The sequence below is a fragment of the Acipenser ruthenus genome, chromosome 16 (assembly GCF_902713425.1).
Source record: "Acipenser ruthenus chromosome 16, fAciRut3.2 maternal haplotype, whole genome shotgun sequence".
Classification (NCBI taxonomy): Eukaryota; Metazoa; Chordata; class Actinopteri; order Acipenseriformes; family Acipenseridae; genus Acipenser; species Acipenser ruthenus.
The window spans coordinates 9,194,638-9,215,970 of NC_081204.1; the positions used below are offsets into that span (position 1 = coordinate 9,194,638).

Genomic DNA, 21,333 nt, shown 5'->3' on the forward strand with positions numbered 1-21,333 from the left:
AGGAGAACTGAAGGTTCAGTGGGTGTCCTCCGATCCCATGACCAAGCCAATTTTCTCTTTTACACCCAGGAACTCGAGAGCAGATGTCAGCGAGCTACCGGCCTCTGGAGGACAAAGGCCAGCCCTGCAGGAGTCTGCCTGAGCTCACCAGGAGCCTGGCCAGTAGGGTCCACTGTAGCACGATGAGGAGAAACAGTCCCTGCCGGTTTTGCCTTCCTAACCTGTGGGAGTGTCAGAGCCAATGTGACGCATAGCCAGGACTTGAACCTGTGCTCGCCTGACTGTATGACTCACTCTGCACGCCACACAGCCATGTTTTTACAAGGAGAGCCATTCGAGGACCCACAGCTAGAACAATTGAACCATGTTTACAGTATTATGGGCAGGTGTTTTAAATGTTGTGTTGTATACGTCTCAATACAGCCTCTCAGTTGAAATTCCTTACTAAGGAGTTCTGACCAGGGTTATGAACACTGCAGACTCTGCTCACTGTTTAATTGTGGTATTGGTTTGCACTTTAATTTTGGCAGTGTCTTATCATTTAAAAGTGTACGGTAGTTCTGCAAAACTGAAGTGTATAAATGGTTTGTCCCAACCCCCACCTTGTATCATTTTAACCTGCCACCATCATTACATCAACTGTCTCAAATGAAATGATCATAATGACTGTAACAACTTTCCTAACTTATTAAAATGCAATGGAGAAGTTTGATAACAAAATGGCGTCATGGTAAGGTCAAATGGCTCAAATGTACTGCAGTTCAGCCGAATAAACTGTGCAGTAAAACCCATTTTGCTCCCCAAAAGACATGACTAATGTGAGAAGTAAAGATCCAGTGCAAAGACTTGTTAGGTTAGTCAACACAAACATTCATTAGTCCATAATATTACGAAACAGTGTGTCACCAGTTCTTACTCAGTGCTTTGTCTAAAGTATGTGAGTAAATAAACTACACCGCCCCAGCTATAAATGTCAGGAAGGACCAGCTGAGTGGTTTCTTGCTAGTGTTCCTTTCACAAACTTTGCGCTCAGTTCACAGTAGGGCCATATGTTATTTAAAAACGAATCAGGTACAGTGGTAAACAATCTGCATAGATTAAATATTCATACTATTTGTTTTTGTTGGAATATGGCTGTGCAAGACTGTTTGTATCATTCTATTTCTATTTACAACTCACAAGTGCACTCTGAGTTGTGCTGTGGCTTGCGTCAGTTTTAGATTTCAAAGTTTAAAACCAAAGAAAAATGTAACCCACAAAAAAAGGAGAGCTAAACACATCATTATGTTGCATTACTGCTACAGCATGTCTAAATGGTTGTGAAATGGGGGCGATTCCGATCCCCCACCCAAAACTCATTTAAAATGTTTTATCTGAGGTAATGGTTCTCATTTATAAACTTATTTTCCTTTAATTTGTAAGGCTGTAAAGTCACCAATTCTCTAGTATGAGGTCATAATTCAACAATAATAACAAAAAGCACTACACTGCTTCTTTTTTCTCCAAGGCCACCAGATATGAAAGATACGAACCTGCAACTAAAGCCACCTTTGGAGAATGTAAACAAGCCAGGACTAAAAGTCTGTTTTCGAGTAGAGTGCACAGAAGGCTGAACTGTGGAAGAATGCAGTAAACGGACACCCATTATACAGCAACTTCAAATGTCAATGTTGACACAAACACAAGTTCAGGAAATTCAACATGAGATTTACAGCCAGGTTTTGGGAGTCAATCGTCTCTTCAGAATGATGGGTGTTTTTGTGGAGAGAGAGGGGAGCGAGCGGTCAGGCCGAGAAGACCTTCTTTGTTCAGAGCTGTTGAACGAGACCCTCTGGGACCCCCCGAATAAACAAACAGCACGTTAACTGAAGTAAGATAGTAATTGATAGTTTTCACAGGGTGATTTAAAGGATAATTAAGGATGACACAAATGAGGGTATAATGTGTTACCCAGAGATTCTTCGTGTTTGTCTTCCACGATTGTGTAAATGAGGTTATAGACTCAGGTTTGTGAAAGCTAGGCTGCAGTGTGACTGTGATAAATGGGCTCTGGTGGTATTGAATAGTTCAGTGAGTGCTGGGCTGCAGAGTGGAAGGTATGGTCCATTGCTTAGCAGATTGAACAATTCCAGGTTTAGACACACCCAAGCTTGTAACATTCATACAGCAGAGGAGGGCTTTCATACATGGTTACCTGTTACAATCATCTAGAATTAGAGCTTACTGAGAGAACAAGATGTATATCAAGATTTAGCCAGTGCTTGTAGGGTGCCAATGGACTGCTGAGTACCTTTGTTTCAGCCTCTTAGTGCGTTTCTCCTCAGGTGCACTGGAGTTGTACAGCCACGACTCTCCATAAAACAGTTGGATTATCCCCAGGCTGTGTGTGATCTGGGAGAGAAACAGAGAGAGAAAGAGACAAAAGGAGTCTGACTTTTTGTTATTCTTGTTCACGTGGAGGTGCACGATCTACAAAATGCAACCATTGCCATTGCAACACAGATAAAAAGGGGCATATTTCAACAATTATTTACCTGTTTTGTTACATTTATTTAAGATGTGCAAATATTTAAAATACATCGCAATAGATAAATGACTGCATTCTGTTACCTGTAGGTCATATAATGTGGTAGCAGCTAGAAGTTATTAGGTCTAAAACTTGTTAAGAAGCGAACTGCACTCGTGAAAACAAACAATCTCACAGGCCCAGTGTTCCCAGTGATGGTGCAGTGGATGGTCGTCTTATACCTGGGACAGTTTTCAGGAGCGACACTTAGACTGCTCCTGGTGTGTTAAGGTAAAGTGGGTCAAATTACAGAAATGCTGGCAAACGCGATGCTCAGGCATGTGCAGAGATTTGTCCCAAATCCTTCTGTAAAACCCGCAATCTGATAAATGCATTCTAGGAGCCTATAGAGACTGTCAATGGCAGTCTGGCCTGTCTTTTAAGCTTTTGTGATCTCTTTCAACCTTCAAGCTGCCTGAATCAAATTTCTTAAGGTTCAGAAAAAGCTCACAAGTTCATTCAGTATATATATAAACATCTCTATTATATAATGGCGCCCTGCCCTTTACCTCCCAAACTAAACTGAATCCCTGGAGTATTCCTGGGGAGTGGGGGGGGGGGGGGACGGGGACAGATTCTCTACTTAACATTGCTTCTATTGTAATTTTTCAGAAAGAAGTAACACAGTCAATAAAGGTTCCAATTCAGGAAGTATCTAAGAGATTTATTTTAGGTTGTGAAAAAAATGGTGTTAAACCTGATTTCATCTGAAGATGGTGTAAAACAAAAGCAGTCATTAAAGTAATTGATTGATTCTTTAATTAAGGTTGTGTAGCTATAATAAAGCAAGGATACTTTCTTAAGCACAGCTTCTGGCATTTGTTACGATTAAGATAAGGACTCCATTTTAACTGATTTCCCCCTGCCCCGTGTGAAAGTGCGGAATGAAAGTACAATTAAACACTTTTTTTTAAATTCAAAATTTAACCTGAAAAAGTAAAAAACAAACAAACAAACAAAAAAACATACTTCTACATTCATACCCCAAAAGCAGGGGTGGCAGTTTAGTTCACAGAGTGACAGTTGTCAGTGAGCTTCAAGCAGGAAGGAAGCTTGTGTGCCTGCAGTTAAAACTAAGTTACGTAATGTAAACAGACTGGTAGGTCAACAATGTATAGTTTCCAATTTCCCACCAAAGCAAGAACACCCAAAGCATTTAATAAACATTCACCAAGGAACCATATTTTATGTATTGCTGAACATTGTAATAAACCGCAGCTTTACATTAAGGTAATTTGGAATGAACCACCTTCATGCTCACTTACACCTTTCAAGATAGGGTCAACTGAACATATGAACTTATTACAAAAGCATATGTAAAGTATTAGCAAGAAAGATTATTTTAATCAAAGGGGGTTCGTTTAAACTATTTTTTGTGATACACAGAAAAGAACAGCATCAGAGACAGGCATGATTAAAGAGGATCTGGTGTTAATTGCAGATAAAAGAACTGGCACAGGTAGAAAGCAGATGAATAGAGCAATACTGAACTTGTACGGACGCGCTGCGCCTCACCTCTAATCTCCGAGCAGGTATAGTGACTACACGTAACCACATCTCAGCCCTTCAACAAACTTGTCTCTTCACACATTGTGACATGCAGTTTCATTGAATTAAATACTCATCAGCAGTCCTCTGAGTTTCGTTCCAGTAAATAGGACAGATTAAAAAGACTACACTCATTTAACTGTCTCCGTTTTTTGTATGAAATAAAGTTTTTAAAAAAATGATATAGGGGCATACCCAGGACCGGGACCATTTAACTGGGCTTAGGTGTTGAGTGAAGGTATTTTTGTTACACTAAACTGTGTTGAAGGAGTGAATAATCTATTATCTGTTTTCTCTATGGTTTTCTATTGCTGTTTCTGCATAGATTACTATTTGCCATGTTTACTAACTACTGCAGCAAAAATTGGTCTGAAAAGATGCCTCAAGGCTGATTGTGGGGAAGCATATTAGTGCTGCGCTATACATTGAAGCATATAGATAAAGCATTGTGCGTTGTGGTTAGTTCTAATGCAGCAAGGCCTAGTGACCAATGAAGAGGAATAGGAGGCTGTGGCTTAGCTGTTTGAAATTATAAAAGATTATTTTCCTCATGAGAAAGCTGACCAAGAAGTCAGGTGGTGGAGTTACCTTGAAGTGGTCCAGGAGGTCAGTCACAGTCATCTCCTCTCCATCAGGCTTGAAGCCCTGGATGGGGAAGTGATGCCAAAGAGTATATTCCAGCTCTGAGACCTGGGGTGAGAGAAAAAACAAAGAATCTGACACCGCTACTTGATACTGTTCTAGCCAGACAAGGCTTGTTTAAGCCAACTTCATCCTTGGATCAAAGGGAGGTCCAGTGCTGTCAGAGTGTTGTGCCATTCAGCTCCCCTTTGAACCTTCCTAAGAACTGAAGCAATCAGTACCAGAACGTGTCATCTCTATTGCAGTTATTAAAGTCCTGTGATCGTAGTCCTAGAACTGAAGGTGCGTGCGTCATACCCCTCCATGCAGTATCAAACCCCTCCGAGCTGTCAGACCAAGAACCTTTTAACTATTATCAGCCATGCATGGCCTGTGCTCTAACCGTGTAGGCTTAAGGCATGTCTACGGGCATATCTAGTGAGTTAGTGAATATAGTATATACACAGCAAAGGTGTCATTTAAATATTTGTATTGCATTAAAACAGAGATCACAATTGTTTCTTGAATTACCCTGACAGGTAAACCATTCCACAAATAACGCTACCCTCTAAAAATAATTGGGACACCCTGTGTATCCTGATGCTGCCTGACACATGTTGAAATATAGCCATTATAATTCTCAATGTAACAAAAGAGCGTTCTACCTTCAGTTCTGAACTTTAACTTCCTGTGTGCCCTCAAGTCCTAGCCAACTAGCCCATTTACTCTTCTCAGTGCATGCTTCAGTGTAATGTCGTTCTTTTATTGAGTGATATTTTCAATGAAAAGCTGCTGTCTGCTGATGTGCAATTTGTGTGTGTGTGTGTGTGTGTGTGTGTAGGGGGTTGTCTAACATGCCAGGCTATTAGCATTGATGTCAGGTCTACTTTATTAAAAATTCTTTGGTTAGAAATGCCCCTTTTTGACAGAACCTGATGATTATACATCTTTACAGATGGGGAACCCCCGGTTTTTTTCAAGTGCTTTAAAGCATGGGATTTATTCATGTTAACAGCTGCAGATGGATATGAACTTTTTATTATTATTTTTTAAAAAATTTTATTTTATTTAAACCCTGCCAATTCTGAGATCAAATATATTTGATCTGTTGACAGCATGTTTGTATATGCTTTAATATTCTTGAGCTTTAAGTTTTATTGCCTTTTTATGTCTAAGTGTTGGCTGTTTTCCAGCTACCATAAAAAATAAATAAAAATAGAATGAAATTAGTGCTTGTTAAAAACAAGTAACTGCCAGCACTGGGGGCTGAAGCCATCTGTCTGTATATAAGCACTGCACATCAATGAACTCAAGGGAATTGTTGTATTTAATCCTACAATATTTTGAGTTTATTTACATGTATGTAATAATAATAATAATAATAATAATAATAATAATATTTGATTATATTCTCACACTTAGCTTATTATTGATTTAAAAATCAGTTTTAATTTGTAATAATGACAGACCTGAATAACAATTTTGTTCACATGCTTTTGATGAGTTATCATTGCATCTACTTCCTCCTTAGTTTATTTTAATTTTAAAAGGGTGTATGCCTGTATTATTTATACACCTTCATCCTACATCCACACCTCCTTCCCTCTCAAAGCTGGACCTTCCCTACCACCCAAACTGGGAGGAGCGTCCCAAATTTGAAGCTCAGCGTTGATTTGTTCCCACGCAACCTTGTTTCCACTCTGAACGGCAGTGGTTCATACAAATCCCTTAATTCACACACATTCCTGAAAATCTTCTTTTGTCATACATTCTTCTTATGCATGAACAACAATTTACTGACAGAAATTCTCAGTATTTTCATCAAAAGCGGTTTCTGGCACTACGATTGTTACTGGATAAAAGTAATTTAAAAAGTCATTTATAAGACCCATTGATTAAGAGTCAAGAGCTGAAAATGGTTGGGTAACTTGCTGTGTTGAAATGTCTTTCAGATATTACTAATCTTTTGTAAACGTTGTTACTACAGTTTACAACTAGTTCTACAATGGGAGTGAGAGATTGAATAAGCGGAGTGCTGTTTGAAAGTGCAGTTTTTGAGTGCACTGGAATGCAGAGCAGTTTTAAAATGAATATTGGGTCCTCGTTCAAACACTGACCCAGACTGTAATTGGAAACCCACTAGTTTTAGCAGTAAAGCAGACTTTCTAAATGTTTTCCGGCTCCACTCTCCACCCATGCCCACATTTGTGTGTGTTGCATGTTTTAAATGTGCAGTGCCCCACACTGGGATGTTGTGTGTGAGATGCAGGTCCTGAAATACTTTGTTCCAGCCCCCCTCCCCTCTCTCTGTGTCAGGAAGGGCCTGCCTGGACCTGCGAGCCACGCCTGAGTGAGCACAATGCAGCTGGAACTAAGACAAGGTCACCACAGGCATCCCAGCTATACACAACAGAGGCACGCTCTTGTGATCTAAATCATGCTCTTGTAATCTACTGCAGCCACACACTGCATCAAAACATTTTGGGGATTCCCAAAGTTATGTTTTTTTCAGCCCAAAAATAAGATTTAAATACAGAATTTAAAAACTATTATCTGATAATGATCATTTGTATTATGTTATTCAGAACTTAATTCACAAATATATATATATATATATATATATATATATATATATATATATATATATATATATATATATATATATATATATATATATTTCAAATATAAAAATGCCTTTTCTTTCATTTCTGGGTGAATTACATTTTATGTTGTGACTTAAAGAGGAATTTGGTATGGTTATGAAATATCACAGCTGTCTTACCCAATGTAGTTGTCTTGATGTTTAGAACCTGTTTTTATGTCATCATATCCTGGTGACTTTTTAAATGTTTAAAGCACCTGATTGGCCTCAATGGAGCTCTTAGAAATATATCTTATCTCTAAGTTCAGCTGGTGCTCCAAAGTGTAACCAGTAACCTGTCCCCCTGCAACACTCTGTTTCTAGTGGATTTGTTACACATGGTATTTGCAAATTATATATTTCTTACCTCCACAAAGAGGTTCTTAATACTGCAATGTAAAAAAATGCACTTTCCTATAGGATGACAGCACAGTGAACAGCTCCTGCCTCATTAGTTGTCTTCCTGGCTATCCTCCCAGCTGAACAGCACAAGCAGTCTGCTCTGCTTGCTGTGTGCCAGCTTGTTACTAACTGTAAAAACACAAACCACTCAACCAGGACTCCAGCCCTGCAGCACTGCCATTGGCTGAACGCTGACTTCCATGTTACATGAAACGTGTTTCTTCTGACTTTTACAGCTTTTTAATTTGGGACTTCAATCTGCAGTATGTGTCAAGCACGTTGTTGCTCTACGCTCCTCCTCAAGGCGATTTGACTGAACAGAACTTGTGATCTTCTGCATGTGTTCTGGAATTCTTTGGCACAAGTTCAACGGTGCTCCAAATCCAAATGTATTTAAATACCAGAGCTGTTTAAATACCAGAGCTGGTTTCGAAAGCTTGTTAGGTGGGCTCAGCCTAGAGCCTCAGCTCTTCCTCGGCCATTTAAGGCAGCAAACAAAAAAAACATACTGAAAAGAATTTCCAAACAAACTCTGAAGACAACGATATGGAAATAAACAGGTATCTCATCTGTCACATGGGGCATATTGCGAATACATTCACACATGTGCACACATAACACAAGACAGGGGGCTGTTTAATGATCTAAACAGTATCAGATCTGAATACTGTGGTTCTTTAACTCACAATAATCCAGCTGGGGTCTTCACCATCAGACCCATGAGATGGAACAGTGTTAAATATTTGCTGTAACTTCTTATTTTTCTAATAGAGGACATACTTCAAAAGACACTTAATTACGTAGATACAAGTATCAATGGATCCATCCATGTAAAGCTCATACAGTGATAAGGCTTCATTATACATTAAGTGTATTATATATTATATCATTATATAATATCAATAAAATGCCTTGTGTAGACCTGGGAAAAGCATGAACATCTGCTAAATTACCATGCAAAATAACCATGGTAAACATTTACAAGGGACCTCTGGCTGGAGGTCATACAGAGCAAGTGCTACAATGTGTTCTTTCATATCATCAGTGCTTCGAGGTTTGGTCACATATCAAACTTGTGATGTTTTAGGACTCCCTAAAGGAAGAAATCTAGTGCTGTAAATTCACATGACATGCACGGGCACACAACAGGTCTGTCAGCCAAACTCCGGGAGTGTGACACAGCATGCACCAAAAAAAAAGACCAGATTTTTAAATTAATATTACTGCTTTATTGAATGTTTCTGTAACGTACGCATTATTTTGGTAATTCAAATGCGATTTGGAATGTTGTTGTACAGTAAGAGAGATGGAATCTGACTTGAGGTGCAATAGCCATGCACTGAATCCAGATTCAGTTACTGGGAGGTCAGAGAGCAGACACAGAGCCTCCTTGCACAGGATATCCAGTACCAGCAGAACGTGGGCTTGCAGTAAAGAGGCAGGAAGGAGTGCAACTAATCTGAGATGCTCAGGGGGACTTCCTGAGGAGACAGGGGGGTCTGTCACGGCAGGGGTGGGGTGGGGTGTGTAGTAGGAGAACGGTCCTCCTTGAGGACCACCACACCCTTTTCAATACACACCGTCACAGCCGGACACTGGATAATAAAGAAAACGGGAACAATTTCCCTTCCTCAAAGCCACAAGAAGACAAGAAGGGTGGCAGTTTTTGTTTGAATAATTACACTTAGAAACCATAACAAAGAGGGAGACTCAGGTACAGTGGAATCTGCAAACCCCATACTTATGAAATGAGTTGTGTTTTTTTTCTGAAAATTCTATTACTTTTTGCTTGTGATACAGTTGAAGGTGTTGAAGTGTAAATGCACTTGCATTTAAACTGTATTCAAAAGGATATTAAAACGAATGGCCAAGACATAAAAAACAACCAGTTAGCCAGACCAAGCCAGCACCCCTACCAAACCAATTAGAATTTTCTTTAACTTCAAAATTATGTTTTAGATAGGTCTAAAAAGCAAGCCCATTTGCACAAAAGTACATATTTAATTCAGAAATGAAACCACAGTGGTACCATTCTGCCAGTGGCTGACCTTCCTCTTTGTAGAGGAGTTAATCATTTGATTGCCATTGTAGTGCCACTGAAGATCGTTTTCTAATGGTTCATGATGCTAAACAGCCCCAAAACAGAGATAAGACCCAATGTACAGATGTTCAGCAGTTATCGTGGTCAGGAGTCAACCTTAAACTGTAACCCTTATGATTTGCCCTTTTACACAATGAACCATTCTCCCAGAGCAGGAAGCAGGGTCAGAATAAATTCTGGTCCTGATAAGCCCCCTTCCTGTTATATACCACAAAATGGCAATTTCACACAACAATCCCCCAGCAGTCACTGAATGGTCCCCAGCCAACTTTCTACAATGGAAGCATTTTTATAGCATTTAATAGCTGGAAAGAATGAGATGTTCTGATGGCAGAGAAATAAATGAAGCATTTATTTAATTGTAAGGCCTCTATTCTTTTTAAAGCGACAGTACCACTTACACTCCCCAGGGGTCCCTTTCTTCTTTCTTTCTCTCTTTAACAAACAGCAACAGTTGAACTAGATTAAAACTTTGTTCGTATTTGTTCATTGTCTCAGCCTCTAATGTTTGGCTGGACCTTTTGCTTGTTTTTTTATTTAATTTTATTGCAGCTACACCACCAGCCAGCCTTGTCTCATATGTTTGTTTTCCCAGTTTCAATTAGCTCCTGTGGAGATTTTTCAAAAGCCCCGTTTGCACTCAGCAGCTGAAGCTGAAACATCGGCTTAAGGTGGCTGTAAAGCTGTTTTCTTAGTTCACCTCTTTTTTTTTACAGTCTCCCCAGCTGATGTGCATTAAATCATCTGTACTGTGCATGTACTAATGTCACAAAGCTGCTCTAACAGTGTCACACAACAGACAGATTAGCAAGGGCTTATCACATTGTTTATGCAATAGGCAATAATGAGACTGTCCACTGTAAAGACTTGTGAAAATAGATGCTCTTGTCAATATCCATGGGGCCACAAATTGGATTTCATTTTAAAATTGGAAGGGCTTTCTAGGACTTTCGGCTTTTCTTAAACACAGGTGACACCAACGATCCCTTACTTTCACTTGGAGTCTGGATAACAGATGCTCTGATTAGTAGTGCACCCACTGTCTCTTTCAAACCCTTAGAAATCTTAGCTGTTTTACAGCCAACTAACTGCATAACAGTTGATGATGTGACGTGTCAAGCAAAACTACGAACATGAAGTGTAAAGCTACTCTTTAGGCTCTTTTAAAATGTTGCTGCTTCATTATAAAGTGACCACACCCACATTCTGTGAACTGTATTTTTCATGTTCAGTGCTTAACTGAAGATGAGTATTTGCTTTGTATAAATTAGGGTGATCATTATTTTTAACTTTATTAACTCATTAAACTCTTGAGTCATCACTTTCAGTTGAGCGGGCTGACTAACACTAGTGTGCAATTCTTGCTGATCCTGCCTAGTTGGAATGAGACGGTATCCGAGCCAGGAAAAATAAAGCCTCTGGGGAGTGGACTAAAGCAAGACATTTAGACTAATGACGTTTTCTTCTTTTCTTTTATTTTAGTTATCTGCAAACCAAACTTTAACGGTAATGCTAAAGAGGCTTGGCAGTAATTTAAATGTAATTATATCTGAACGAACATGTGATTCCCTGTTCATATTGAATTCATTAACAGCTGTTTATGACTCCACGCTCATGTTAAAATCTAATAAACTTAATTAACAGTAACTCATCATGAACAGGTACATATGCAGTCAAATGAAATGCTTGTTATTTTGAACCCAAGTTAACATACTTATATTCCGCCAAAAAAAAAAAAAAAAAAATTCAAACGATTGAAATACAGAATGTGACATTGAAAACACATGTCTTTGCTTGAATATTTAAACACACAATAGAATTCATCAGCTTTGGCGGACTGAAGAAGAATAGAATAATATAATGTAAATCCAACTTTTATATGTAAACTTACTTTACTAAACGAATGCCTTATGAATGCAAAAACAGGAATTTGTTGACCTCCTGTCCTTGCCCTGGTGATGCCCATATAATCCTGCAATATGTAATTGGAGAGAACAGGCTGCCTTATAGAAAGTCAACAACATGTCCAAGTTCCTAAACCTCTTCAGGGTGTTCTGTGTATCTGTACGCAAGTACAAAAAAACCTGAACAAACAGTTTCCTCTTTTCCCGAATTAGAGCCCTACAACAGATGCCGGCTGTAATTGCCTTGTCATCCCATGAATATTGTAATATTTCCATAAGTCATGCATGACTGTGGTCAAGTCCAGGTCAATAAAAGGTACAGCTGTACAAAATTCTGGTTAGCAGGTCATTTCAGGGCAGTTCGTTTTTCCAAGCAGGCCTTGAATATGCATTTAGGCATTCACTCCCGTGCTCTAAACAGTGAGGCAGCAGCACAGGAACTGACCAGGATGCCACAATAGTGTGGTATATGACAATCCTGGCTTTTAGCACTAACTACTTGTATATGACTAACTCTTTCCAAACAGAATAATCCAAGCTGTGTAAAGGTAGTCAACTGGGGGGGCTTGATCTTTTCTGCATTTTGCTGTATGCGGCAGTGAGCACACCTTCCTACTTCTCATTGTTAATAGTTCATCTTGTTAAAGCAGATCTTCAAGCTCTTTCATGTGCCTCAATGAATCATTCTGGTGTAACTGTCTGCAATTACATTTTAAAGCTGTGAATCACAGACTAACCCCTGTCTGTTTTATTGTTATTGTTACATTGTAAATAAAGCAGAGATTTAATTTCAATTGCTACTCATAAAACTATATCTAGAGTGCTTATAAAGCAGATTGGCCAATTTGCAATGTAAGGTTGCCACCCGTCAAGACATTTTGTGAGCTCTCGTGAAAACGCTGAACCCTGCTGTTATTAATGTTGATAATGGAACCTTCCTCCGGACAGCGGCTATATTAATCAGGTATGGTAAAACACGTACAGGGGGTGGCTACACCATCTATCTTTCTACAGTGCCTTGCAAAAGTATTCGGCCCCCTTGAACTTTGCGACCTTTTGCCACATTTCAGGCTTCAAACATAAAGATATGAAACTGTAATTTTTTGTGAAGAATCAACAACAAGTGGGACACAATCATGAAGTGGAACGAAATTTATTGGATATTTCAAACTTTTTTAACAAATAAAAAACTGAAAAATTGGGCGTGCAAAATTATTCAGCCCCCTTAAGTTAATACTTTGTAGCGCCACCTTTTGCTGCGATTACAGCTGTAAGTCGCTTGGGGTGTGTCTCTATCAGTTTTGCACATCGAGAGACTGAAATTTTTGCCCATTCCTCCTTGCAAAACAGCTCGAGCTCAGTGAGGTTGGATGGAGAGCATTTGTGAACAGCAGTTTTCAGTTCTTTCCACAGATTCTCGATTGGATTCAGGTCTGGACTTTGACTTGGCCATTCTAACACCTGGATATGTTTATTTGTGAACCATTCCATTGTAGATTTTGCTTTATGTTTTGGATCATTGTCTTGTTGGAAGACAAATCTCCGTCCCAGTCTCAGGTCTTTTGCAGACTCCATCAGGTTTTCTTCCAGAATGGTCCTGTATTTGGCTCCATCCATCTTCCCATCAATTTTAACCATCTTCCCTGTCCCTGCTGAAGAAAAGCAGGCCCAAACCATGATGCTGCCACCACCATGTTTGACAGTGGGGATGGTGTGTTCAGGGTGATGAGCTGTGTTGCTTTTACGCCAAACATAACGTTTTGCATTGTTGCCAAAAAGTTCGATTTTGGTTTCATCTGACCAGAGCACCTTCTTCCACATGTTTGGTGTGTCTCCCAGGTGGCTTGTGGCAAACTGTAAACGACACTTTTTATGGATATCTTTAAGAAATGGCTTTCTTCTTGCCACTCTTCCATAAAGGCCAGATTTGTGCAGTATACGACTGATTGTTGTCCTATGGACAGAGTCTCCCACCTCAGCTGTAGATCTCTGCAGTTCATCCAGAGTGATCATGGGCCTCTTGGCTGCATCTCTGATCAGTCTTCTCCTTGTATGAGCTGAAAGTTTAGAGGGACGGCCAGGTCTTGGTAGATTTGCAGTGGTCTGATACTCCTTCCATTTCAATATTATCGCTTGCACAGTGCTCCTTGGGATGTTTAAAGCTTGGGAAATCTTTTTGTATCCAAATCCGGCTTTAAACTTCTCCACAACAGTATCTCGGACCTGTCTGGTGTGTTCCTTGTTCTTCATGATGCGCTCTGCGCTTTAAACGGACCTCTGAGACTATCACAGTGCAGGTGCATTTATACAGAGACTTGATTACACACAGGTGGATTCTATTTATCATCATTAGTCATTTAGGTCAACATTGGATCATTCAGAGATCCTCACTGAACTTCTGGAGAGAGTTTGCTGCACTGAAAGTAAAGGGGCTGAATAATTTTGCACGCTCAATTTTTCAGTTTTTTATTTGTTAAAAAAGTTTGAAATATCCAATAAATTTCGTTCCACTTCATGATTGTGTCCCACTTGTTGTTGATTCTTCACAAAAAATTACAGTTTCATATCTTTATGTTTGAAGCCTGAAATGTGGCAAAAGGTCGCAAAGTTCAAGGGGGCCGAATACTTTCGCAAGGCACTGTATATCTCATGGTGTATACAGAATATGAAACAACAGCAGATGGCAAGAAACTGAACCACACTTGATATCAGTTTTTGGGATTGTGTTGACTTTAAGCAAACCTGTCGAGCTGTAATCAAGCATTCATGACTAAGTGGTCAACACCTGCTCTAATGGAAGCACACTTTAAACACTCACATTAAAGTTTAGCTCAGTCGACCAGTTTTTGGTTCTCGTTCTTAAAATGTACCTCTTGCTAAATCAGGAGAAATTGCAGTAATTTCAATTATTTAGGTTGTTTGGGTCCGGAAGTCCAATATATTGATTGGCTCTCACAGACCTATAGTATAACACAACGTTAATTAACAAAATGTTTCTACCTGTTTATTGGCTTCTGTTAGACTGTGCTGGGTGCTTTATCCCAAATGCTTTCTGTTTTTTAAAAATAGTTCAATATTCATATGCTTCAGTGCCTATGGTTTACCAAGATACAACACTGATAACAATGGACTTGTTAGACACCCTCCTGTGACAGACTGACAGATTGTAACTCCCTGTGTTATGTCTATTAAGCACAATGCAGCACTCACAGGCAATAAAGGTCTGTTTCAAACAATTAATATAGTAGGACATGGTTATGAATGTTCTTAGTCAAGAGTATTTAAAGGGATGTGATTTGTAGCTAAAATCCCTTCGCCTCTCAGGTAGTATCATTTGCCTTTGATTCTGATTAGATTTTTACATAGCACCACTTGGTGGTCAACTATTGAAACTGCTCTATTGATATTTTTTCAACAGAATGCCAATGTTTCTTTATATAAGAACATAAGAATACCAATTTAATCCACCCTGAATTAAACAACTGTAAAAGCTGTGCTATAATCACACTTTATCAACCATTTAAGATGATTATTTGCATCTGCAGTTTAACATAGTAGAACTGTACTTCAGTCCTCGTATGGTGCTTTTTTCCATGCAATCTAACTGCATGGCACTAATTTCCTACTTTTTATTAGCTTCAGTACATTGTACTAATGTGTCTTCACTTCCAAAAGCCTTTAAAGGTGCTGTACAACACTAAAGAGGAGCTTTTCCTCAATGTCAAACTGCACTATGCTTTATTTGCTGGATAAAAGAGTAAGTGGTGGGTTCCGATAAATACAGCGTTACACATCCCCACGTGTTGCTACAACTGTTTAAATAATGGGCCTGTAATTGTTCTTTTCATTGTTAACATCCTGACAACCTTTTACACTTATAACTTAAAGTCTGTTTCAAAACTATTTTGCTCCAGTGCACTGATAGCGTAAGGATTATTGCCCACATTGTCAAACAGGTAACACAGCAATAAAGAAACAGAAACGCCAGAGCACTTGCTGTCATGTTATACATTTATTTGAGCTCTTCCTGCAGTGATTTAGAGGCCAGACCTCAAACCCCAGTGCACTCGAGCGGCCATTTTGAAAAAAAGCTTTGAAACAGACTTTAAAGTTATAAGTGTAAAAACTTGTCAGGATGGAAAATAACTTTTGCTAATGCCTAAGCTTTCCAGTCGCACAACTCCTGAATGATTGAGGAAGATTTAAAATGACACTTCTAATGGCAGGTAGGAAAATGTTTTAAAATAATGCATGTACACTACTGAACTACAGCTATATTTTACATGGAACAAACACCTCATAATATTTCAGAGGCATGTGCCTGTTACATTAAATTCGTTTTTAATACCAGTTAGCCAGCATAATGTCTTTCAAGTTCAGAGCTTAAACTCATGGGAATATTGATCAGATATCTCCCTTTTTGAAAAACAACACAGGATTGCTTCATAACATCTTTATTTAAACAAATACCTGTATTTACAGACGTGCTCAAATTTGTTGGTACCCCTCCACAAAAAACGAAGAATGCACAATTTTCTCTGAAATAACTTGAAACTGACAAAAGTAATTGGCATCCACCATTGTTTATTCCATATTTAATAGAAATCAGACTTTGCTTTTGATTTTTTATTCAACATAGTATTGTAAATAAGAAAACAAATGAAAATGGCATGGACAAAAATGATGGGACCGCTAACCTAATATTTTGTTGCACAACCTTTAGAGGCAATCACTGCAATCAAACGTTTTCTGTAGCTCTCAATGAGATACCTCTTCAAAGAGCACCTGTAGAACTCCTCTGTTTGTATCCTGGGACACTATCACCCTTCATGTAAATGTGCTTTATTTTGCTCTTATCAGCCCCTATTTTACTGCATTTAATCCTGTACTTCAGAATACTGTAATCTGCCAAGTTTTTAACCTGTAGTACTTTGTATTTAATCACATCCTGATGTAACTATCACTATTTAATCATATCCTGATGTAACTATCACTATTACCTGCTGTATTATTGAATTGTGGTTTGTCAAACATGTACTTTACTTGAACAAAAGTTATTGTATTTCTTGCTCTTATTGTATTACTTGTATTGTAACGCTTGAAATGTTTTTGCTTACGATTGTAAGTCGCCCTGGATAAGGGCGTCTGCTAATAAATAAATAATAATAATAATAATAATATTAGCTGTGTAATAAAAAGACATCACTTTAACTTGTTATACAAATGAAATCCCTGACATATATCCTGTAATGTATTAAAGCTGCCCTCTCCCCTCTTGCAAGCGTGTTTCAGTCACAATGACAGAGATTTTGGATGTTCGGTTGGCAGGTGATTCTGTATCCAAGGCTGATGTTATTGAGGACGAACAGTGGTGCTTCTGTGGGCCATTCTGGAGCTCATGCATGTATGTCATGCAGTATATGGGAAGTCATGCTCAGTGTCACTCTATTGTTTCCCAGTGATTAAATACTGGAAGTCATTATAATATTATAGTCAAATGTGAAGCTTTCTCAACAAGTATTAACATGTTAATTTCACAGTGTGACTAATGACAATTTAAAGCACTACAGGTCTGTTACAGCCACAACCCACTTTCCCTCTAGCGCACAGCACAATGGAGGGTGGAAAATTTACAGGAAAGTTCAAACTGGCATGACTTGTTATACATATTGCTACATTAAGCTCTGGGAAACAAATGTTGGATGCAGAATAGTCACTCAAAACGTAAGCAAGAAATATTAGTACACAATTATTTATACCTTTTGCCTAATATAAGGACCTGGGCCACACTTTGGAAAGCAGAAATAGGGTTTTGGAATTACCAAAGAAGTCTGGGAATTTGGGGTACACCATCTCAAAAAGTCTGCCAGGATCTAAGGTTGTTGCCTGACAGATCTGAATTCTCTATCCAAAACTACTGATAAAAAGTCCACTAATTAACCATTTAATCTAATTATACACACTTTTTACATGCAGCACATTAAGAGCCTTGGGCCTTGCCTCCTACCATTCCTGACAGACAGAATTACCTACTAGACACCACATGTCTCATTGGAGATTGATTGTTATGTTTTTAAGACAGGAAGGAAGGTTGACCACCCCACTGTTTAATACAATTTAAAAAAAAAATGTTGCTGAGAGGCCCAAACATAGGGAGACATACATAAATGGTCACAAAATTCACCATCTATACCTCTAGGATTGACTACACATCATTTGATATCTACAGTAACTAGTGGCCACTGAATGCTTAGGTTCTCAATAGTAAGATAAGATAAAAGCACAGCCAACTGTTTTATCATCACTGGACATGAGCTATATTCCTCTTAGAAGTCTGTGTTTAAGTCTGATACCAGGGCCATCACAACAGTACATGAACCCCAGGCAGAGAAACTGCCACACAAATGCCTCTCTGTCACTGTAATGGCTTTACCCTCAGGAAGCCCGACCCCTTGCCCCTGGCTGTCTGGCATACACAAGGAGCCAGTTAGCCACTGCTGCCCCATTCCCCTACCCCCCGCAGCTCCCCTAGTAAGGGGGAAGTCTGGTGGAAAATTGAGTTAATTAGGACCCTGGACAACACTTGACTGCAGTGATTGTGTGTAGAGATAAGGGGATTTGGATGCCCCACAAGCTACTAGTCTTTAAAAAAAGGGACCAGCTTTACCTTTGCCTTCCTCCCTTCATGGTGTGTAGAGGTGCCGTGATGTTGCCTGAGCTCACCTATCTGCATCAAAGTGTGCTGGTTATCACCTACACCATCTACTGTACCAGCAGCTCTGAAATGTGTGTGGATATCTGCAATCTTATCTATTCAATCGTATCTCATTATTCGTGAAACAGCACCAGGCCAAACAGTCCTGCATCCAAAACAATTAAAAAAACCAAAACAAAACAAAAAAAAAAGACACTTTTTCTATAACAAATTATATTTTTATTTAGATATTGTGCGTCTTGGCAATTAAACTTTTAATAAAACATTCACTGTAACCTAATAAAGTACTTTTTTTCATGTGGTAGAGAAGCTTGGCTGAATATCGGAATATCTATCATTAAAATAATAACGATAGACTGTGAGTTATCATGAACTGGATAACCTGCTCCAGTCTTATTAAATCATCCAGTGTATAAAAATCATTCCTACTCTATTTGATACCATATGCTATACTTATCTACCAACGCCCCGGCTTGTGGAGCCGTGTTTAAGATACTATCCGTATAAAGATATCTACCTGGTGAATGGAAAAGCCCTATCACTCAGTGACAAACAACGTGGCTGTTAACCCGACTGTTCTGGGCTCATTTAATCTTAAACAGCTTCACTTTCTAACCAAGAAAGAAACAGAGCATCTTTACATACAACAAGTGCACTTCAGAAACACATGCAAACAAAATGAATAGGTCATAATTGGAAAAGAAATAGGTGAGTTTAAACAAGAAATGAAACTGGATTATAAATCATCGGCAGATGTTCAATACACTATATTAATTGTGCCACAAATGTTGTCTTGTGCAGGTACAACAATTACATGACAACATTAAAAAAAAAACTTGACATTACTAGCTTCACATACATATATCAGACTTGTAGTCGAGTCCTCAAACCTCGAGTCTGAGTCTGTGTCCGAGTCTCGGGTATCAACTCCGAGTCCGAGTCACTATCATGCGAGTCACACAAGATTGAGTCCTAGTCTGGATAATCTTTTTTTGTCCGCTCAGTGTTTATAAAATATAAAAGCCAGTATTTCTATGGCCTTTAAAAAATGTTTTTTTTTTTTTATTATTTAAAACAACCGCTTTACAAGGTCTGTGCAACAAAGATCTCTCTTGTGCTACAGGCTTCAGATCCGTCTTTTGAAAACCATGAGGGTTCCTCTAATAGGTCTAATGTCAGCAAATTAACACTTGCCTTTGGGGTAACTCCAGCTGTACTGCCTAACATCATTATACCGATGCCATCGACTAACCTTAGGTTCTTAAGAATAAGCTGCTGTGTTCTGTGAAAAGTATTTGTGTATGTCACTGATGAGAGGTATAGAACAGCTTGAATCTGCATGACAGCTTTTATCTCTTATGACCCCTAGGATGCTCCTGAAATTGACTTGGTGTATCTGAATATGTTTCTTCAGGTCAGAGTCTTATTAGGTAACTGAGGCTCTGATTATGGTTTTTAAACATAGGTTTTTAAGTATAGTGTCATAGTGAACACAGTAAATAATTGTATAAACTGTGTGTATTGATGGTCTAACTAAAAGCTGCTACCTACCCCAGTGTGTAACTAAAATCTGCTATCTAGCCAAGACCGTCCTGAAAGTTCAATACATTTTTACTCTATGGAAAGAAAAAAATACTGTACAAAATTTAAGAGAAAAGACGTTTTTGTGTTCTTTCCCTGAACAAATGAACACAAATGTGTCTGTAGCTTATATATGTGTGGCAATATCTAGATACAAAGGTTCCCTTTACACTGAAAGTCAAAGTTGGTAGAGTAATTCATTAAGGTAAATCTTTCACTGCTAACATCTACTTTGTGTCAAGTAACATGAAGAGCCTTTCTCTTTCTCCCTTGTAAAACCTGCACTACAGTAAATAAACAATGGCCCGTTTATTTATTGTATTTCATTTTATTAGCCATTTCTTTTCCTCACTTAAGAAAAGCATACTGCAGTTAATATTTAAACCTTGCAAATCTATGCAATTAAAAGGCTTTTATACCATTACTAGTCCAAAGAATTTGATTTGTGGCTGCACTGCATTTTCAGTATGCCAAGAAAATCTACGCACAATTTCTGAACTCTTTATCATTCCAATGGTATTCCATTAGAAGTCATATGAGTTCACTGGCAATATGTATATATCATTATTCTTCCCAGAAGCCACTGGAGATGAGTACCATGGTAAATCTGTGCAGTAGTTTTGCATTTTCACATGCTAACACTACGCATGCAATACTATGTGCTTTGTGTCTGCATGTGTGAATGTGTGTGACTAAACATTAACACTTACACATGTGCACCAAAAACACAGACACTCACATACAAGCACAAACACAAACTGATATACACACACAAACTATATACATTACACATGGCTTACATTTACACTTGAACACAAACACCCTTCTTAAGAGTCACACATTCTTAAATACATGCACAAACACACCTTCGGGTGAGACGTAAAACCAAGGTCTTATTGTAAGCGACTCTGCAGCAGCAGTTGTGATGTCTAGTTCACCCTCAGGTCTAAGTCGCTTTGGATAAAAGTGTCTGCTAAATGACAAATTAATAATAATACATAATAAGTAGCATCTGATATTGTCAAAACTGTGTGGAAACCAATGTCCAGCAGTAACATGTGTTTAGCACACTGCATCTGTGACCCTGCTAGGCAAAGTTCATCAAGTAACAATTAATTCAGGTATGTCTATACATGGTGACTCTGCACCTCAGTGTTACAGTTTACTAAGCTTTTTTTATATGTGTTTACTGTGCTTCCTCATACCCTTTACACAATATGAAATACCAAATGATTTCAAATGACAGTGGTCTTA

General features: G+C 38.6%; 1 pseudogene; it reads right to left on the reverse strand.

Annotated features, from left to right (window-relative positions):
• LOC117412562 (ubiquitin-like modifier-activating enzyme 1) overlaps positions 1-21,333 on the reverse strand; it is a 71,817-nt pseudogene that overhangs the window by 3,573 nt on the left and 46,911 nt on the right.